We start from the raw sequence: 5,669 nt of genomic DNA, 5'->3' as shown, positions 1-5,669 counted from the left end.
AAATCCTCAAACCTTATCAATTCCTAGTTGTGTTATCCCATTTTATTCTGTCGGTTCTGGAGGTTGTTGATGGTGGAAATACTCCATGATGGGGTGCAGCTGCACCTCTCTTCCTGATGTGTCTGGGGAAGTCATGTTGGGCACTTTTAATTGGTCAGTGGTAGGAGTATTTACACCATGGAATCTGGCAAACTCTACACGCCAGGGAGTTTTTTTAAACCCCCAAATCGGATTGTTCAGCATGGATCAGCATACCACTGCTTAAAGCCGTGAATTTTTGGCTTTCCAGGTGGATGAGGCCTCATTCTCCCCTTATATCAATCAGAATAGTTCCTTGGCAATATGGGAAGCTACTCTCTTGTTAAGATGTGAGTATGGCTGGGCGTGCTGGCTCACACCTGTAATCCCAGGACTTTGGGAGGCCCAGATGGGTGGATCACAAGGTCAGGAGATCGAGACCATCCTGGCTAACACAGTGAAACTCCATCTCTACTAAAAATACAAAAATATTAGCTGGGTGTGGTGGCGGGCACCTGTAGTCCCAGCTACTCAGGAGGCTGAGTCAGGAGAAGGGCGTGAACCCAGGAGGCGAAGCTTGCAGTAAGCCGAGATGGCACCACTGCACTCCAGCCTGGGCGACACAGTGAGGCTCCATTTCAAAATAATAATAATAATAATGATGATAATAATAATAATAAAAGATGTGAGTGTCTCAGTATCTTAGGTCAGGCGGGGATAAACAACATGGTCATTCAAAGACAAATAAGCCCAATCTGTTTCAAATATAAGAGGAAAAAATACTGTAAAATTGTCAATTTCTTAAAAACAAACTACTAGTTAAGGGAAAACCATGACTAATAGAGAAGAATATATTATTGACCATTTCTAGAACATGCACACAAAAGAAAAAGCTAGAGTTGCCAGTATTAGTATTAGCAGGAAAATTACGCCAGTAACAGTATTAGCAGAAAAAAAAAGACAGCAAATTTCATGTTCCTACATCAGAGAGTAGCTGAATAAATTGTGGCACTTACAATTCAATGAAGTTGTGGCTAATAAAATCATGGGATCTGCACATATGGCCATGGAATGCTTTTGTGATATGGAGAAGGTAACATGGCTAGTACAATTCCATAGTGATTTAAAAGAGAAACTACCTCACATGAATCACACACACACACACACACATACACACACAGAGTCACAATTACTGATGTGTTATGACTAAAGGGAAAGTTATGGAAGGATGTTGTTTTGGTCTACTTGGGGTGTGATATGGTTGGGCTGTGTCCCCACCCAAATCTCATCTTGAATTCCCACGTGTTGTGGGAGGGACCCAGTGGGAGGTAGTTGAATCATGGGGACAGGTCTTTCCCATGTTGTTCTCATGATAGTGACCAAGTTTCATGAGATCTGATGGTTTTTAAAAGGGGAGTTTCCCTGCACAAGCGCTCTTCTCTTGTCTGCCGCCATGTGAGATGTGCCTTTCACCTTCCACCGTGATTGTGAGGCCTTCCCAGCCATGTATAAGTTCATTAAACCTCTTTCTTTTGTAAATTGCCTAGTCTCACATATCTCTTTATCAGCAGCATGAAAATGGATTAATACAGGATGCTAAAATACAACAACATACAGTGAGTGACTTAAACAACAGAAATTTATTTCTTACAGTTCTGGAGGCCGCACCCTTAGTGTTCTCTTCTGAACATGTCTTCTCATTTATTTTACAATATGGATAGGCTGAGATTTTTCCAAATCTTTAAGTTCTAGTTCTGTTTTGCTTAGTGATTCTTTCTTCAATCTATTCTCTTTTCTCACATTTCACTATAAGCAGTCAGGAGGAACCAAGCCACTCCTTCACGACTTTGCTTGGAAATATTCCCAGCTAAAGATCCCGTGTCATCTTTTGCAAGTTCTGCCTTCCACAAAACACTAGAACAAGAACACAAGTCCGCTGAGTTTTTTGGTGCTTTATAACAAAGATCACCTTTCCTCTGCTGTCCTATGCCATGTTTCTCATTTCCCCCGGAGACCTCACCCAAATGGCCTTTGCCATCGTATTCCTACTAGCATTCTGCTCATGGTTGTCTGTGTGTCCTCTGAGAAGTTGAATGCTTTCCCTCCAGCTCTCCTCTCCCCTTTCTGAGCCCTTAGCAAATTGACTTCAGTGGTTCCTTCACAGCCATCTCAGCTTTCTCTAGCATGGACCCCCAAACTCTTCCTCCACTCATCACCAAGCTCCAAAGCTGCATCCGTATTTGTGGGTCTTGGTTACAGCAGCATCCCACTCCTCAGGCCCACTTTCCATCTCAGTCAGCTTAGACCGCCATGGGGACTGGGTGGCTCGTAAGCAACAGGCTCCCAGTTCCAGAGCCTGGGAAGTGTGAGATCAGGGTGGTGGCAGGGTCAGGTTCTGGTGGGGGCCCTCTTCGTGATTGGCCAACAGAAGATTCTTGCTATGTCCTTCCATGGTTAGGGTTGAGAGAGCACAAACGTGCAGGTGTATCTCTCTTTGTATAAGGGCACCAATCCAAACATGAGAGCCCCACCCTCGTGACCTTATCTCCTTCCCAAAGCAGCACCTCCAAATACCACCACATTGGAGATCAGGGGTTCAGCACGTGGATTTTGGGAGTCCATAGCAGAAATACACCCAATTTTTAACATTGGTATCTGATACGTGCATTGGGAGTGAAAAGCCTAGAAGCAATGTTTCATATATCTTTATTTTGTTATGATTTATCCTATTTTTTTGAAAGAGATCTTCCGCACCTTTTTGTTTCCTAAAAAGACTTTAGGACTTTTTGGTCCTAAGTCATGAGGTGGGCTGAGCAGGGTAGGGGTCTCTTCTGGTATGAGTGGGGCAGTGCCCTGGGTCAGAGGAGGCGCAGGTGTTTGAGCAGGGTGAGGGTCATGCTCACGGAGGGGAGGTCTGGTGTAGAGATGAGAGCCAGGGGAGGTTGGGAGGCATTCTTTGGTGGAGGCAGCTGACTCAGGGTGTGGGTACCTAGCAGGGACAGGCGGGTGCCCCACAGGAGGGCTGAAAGCTGCAGTTCGTGTCTGTTCCTTATGTCTTTCAGGGTTCACCCAGGGCCTGAAAGCTTGTGTCCAGACCGCTGAGAAAGACAACTGGACAGTTCTGTGTGGATACAAATATGAAGGAGGAAACCCATGCTTCTCAGCACAGGCCCTAGAATCAGAGTAAATGAGGTCAGAACTCAGCTGCCCCCCTGACTGTGTGCCCTGGATAAGCCACGGGCTCCTCTGTGCTTCAGTTACCTCACCTGGAAAATGGGAATCACTTTGGAGTGACCAACTTGTCCTGGTTTTAGCACTGAAATTCCCGCTTTCCAGGAACTCCTCTCCCCTCCTTCCCAGTCCTGGCAAAGCCACCCTAAATAATCCCCACAGTCCTAGGCTGTCCTGAGAGTAAAGTGCTGAGCACGGGAGAGGCACTTGGTAACAGGTAGTTACTGCTTTCATAATGGAAGCAGTTTACAGACATCTGCTTGGGAAAAAGTATGAAACATTAAAATCTGGTTTACAGAAGAGATCAGTGATGATAAAGAAGCCAATCTAAGTGGCTGGTCGGAAGTTCATGTTTTTATTTTACTTAACTATGTAAGGCCAGTGTTGGCCAAAAGGCACACTCCTTCCCCATGACCAAGCCCCCTCTAAGTCTAATTCACACATAGCAGCTGTTCTTCAGGAAGGCCATGTGAGGTGGCGACAGTGCTCCAGGAGGGCAAACAGTCCACCACCCACAGTCTGGAACCGCTAGGCTTTTAGAGTTTGTGGAGACCTCGCCGACTGTCTCCTTCTCTTCTGTAGTTAGAGAAGGGCTGTAGGAGTGTTAGCAACAACTCAGCCAGAAAGAGAAACCAGTGTATTTCCTGTGATCAAGTCACACTGCCTTGGCTGCAACAGCGAGACAGCCAGTAGTTAAGAAGTTGGCTCTAAGGCTGAGCAACCAGGAAGAGCTTTGGCTGCGGGCTAAGATGGAAAACAAGAGCGGAAGTCAGACATAGCCCAGGGAGAAGGGGGCTGGGCGAGGCATTTACTCATTTAGAAATCTATCATCTCTCTTTCTCTCTCTGCCTACCTATCTATGTATCTATCATCTATCTATCTCTTTATCGATCTGTTCATCATTGATTCATTCCTTCCTTCATTCAAAAAGAGGTCCTACATATGGTTGCTTCATATTGGTTGAGCTCAATTATGTTGCTAAAATTTTTTTTTTTTTAAATTTAAGAGGCATGAACATTTTGCAGTGGATTTCAGTGGAAAGCTGATGTTTGTGGGGTCAGAAGCCAGTCCTTCCCACATGAGCCCCAGGATCAACACCTGCATCCACTGGGAAGCAGGTCGCAAGCCCTGTGAATGCTTCCAGGTCAACAGTTCCCTGTCTCAGCTCTGAGCTGAGCTGTGCCATGGTGCACACTCTTGCAATGGGACGGCATGAATATTGCAGTCAGCCAAGGATCCTCTGCTATCCTAGAATTCCCAGGAAACTCCCCTTGAGAACTTTAATCATTTGTTTGCCCTTCAATAGTTGCTTATGGAGAAGTTCCCAGACTCACTGACACCTAACATCTTAGGGGATAGTTATAGATGAAAAACACTTTAAATTGATAATGATTGGACCGGGCGCAGTGGCTCATGCCTATAATCCCAGTACTTTGGGAGGCCGAGGCGGGCGGATCATCTGAGGTTAGAAGTTCGAGACCAGCCTGGCCAACATAGCAGAACCCCATCTCTACTAAAAATACAAAAAATCAGCCGGGCATGGCAGTGCACGCCTGTAGTCCCAGCTACTTGGGAGGCTGAGGCAGGAGAATCGCTTGAACTCAGGAAGCAGAGGTTGCAGTGAGCTGAGATTGTGCCACTGCACTCCAGTCTGGGCAACAGGAGTGAAACTCCGTCTCAAAAACAAACAAACAAACAAACAAACAAAAAGGTTGAATTGTAACATTTCAGTTATAACACATCTTTTAAATTATGTTGTAAATCAGTTGACAATATATTATTTAATGTCCTAAAATATATTAGTGTCTATACAACTTTGAAGAGATATGAAGTATAGCAACATAAAATTACAGTAACAACTCAGGTGCAGTACACAGTGGCTATAAATATACTTTATAGCTAAGTTTTTCTGGACATGGAAGTGGGAGGTGTTCAACTTTTCAAAACTAGTGATTTCAGCTCTCTAGACTACACTTAATTTTGGGTACAGAAAACAAAACCTTTTCCCCAGAACATGACTGCCTGCTTTTTCCCTGACATTGCATAGATGCCATTTGGCATAGAACATTTTTAGATTTATGCGCCCAATTGTAGAATCCTTGACAAATAATGCTTCTAGTATGGACTTCTGAAAATGACCCAGTGTCAGCTTGCATTTAAGAGCACATTTTTCCATGGGGAATTCTAAAAGTATGGCAGGTACTGACTTTCCCAGTGAAGATGTGGCCAGGGTTGGGAAATTCCCAGCAGGGTGTCCCTGCCCCGTTCCGTGGCAGACATCACTAATCGATCAGAGCCTCGGGCCCTGCTGAGTATGGACTTGGCTCCACAGGAATTAAGGCAATGACAGCCTTACCGACGGATCTGATTGGGCATGTGAGATGAACCTGAATGGCCTGCTCCCAGGTGAGATCCTTTGT

This window comes from Macaca mulatta, chromosome 3 (assembly GCF_049350105.2).
Source record: "Macaca mulatta isolate MMU2019108-1 chromosome 3, T2T-MMU8v2.0, whole genome shotgun sequence".
In the NCBI taxonomy this organism is placed as follows: domain Eukaryota; kingdom Metazoa; phylum Chordata; class Mammalia; order Primates; family Cercopithecidae; genus Macaca; species Macaca mulatta.
This window is presented reverse-complemented; position numbering follows the sequence as displayed.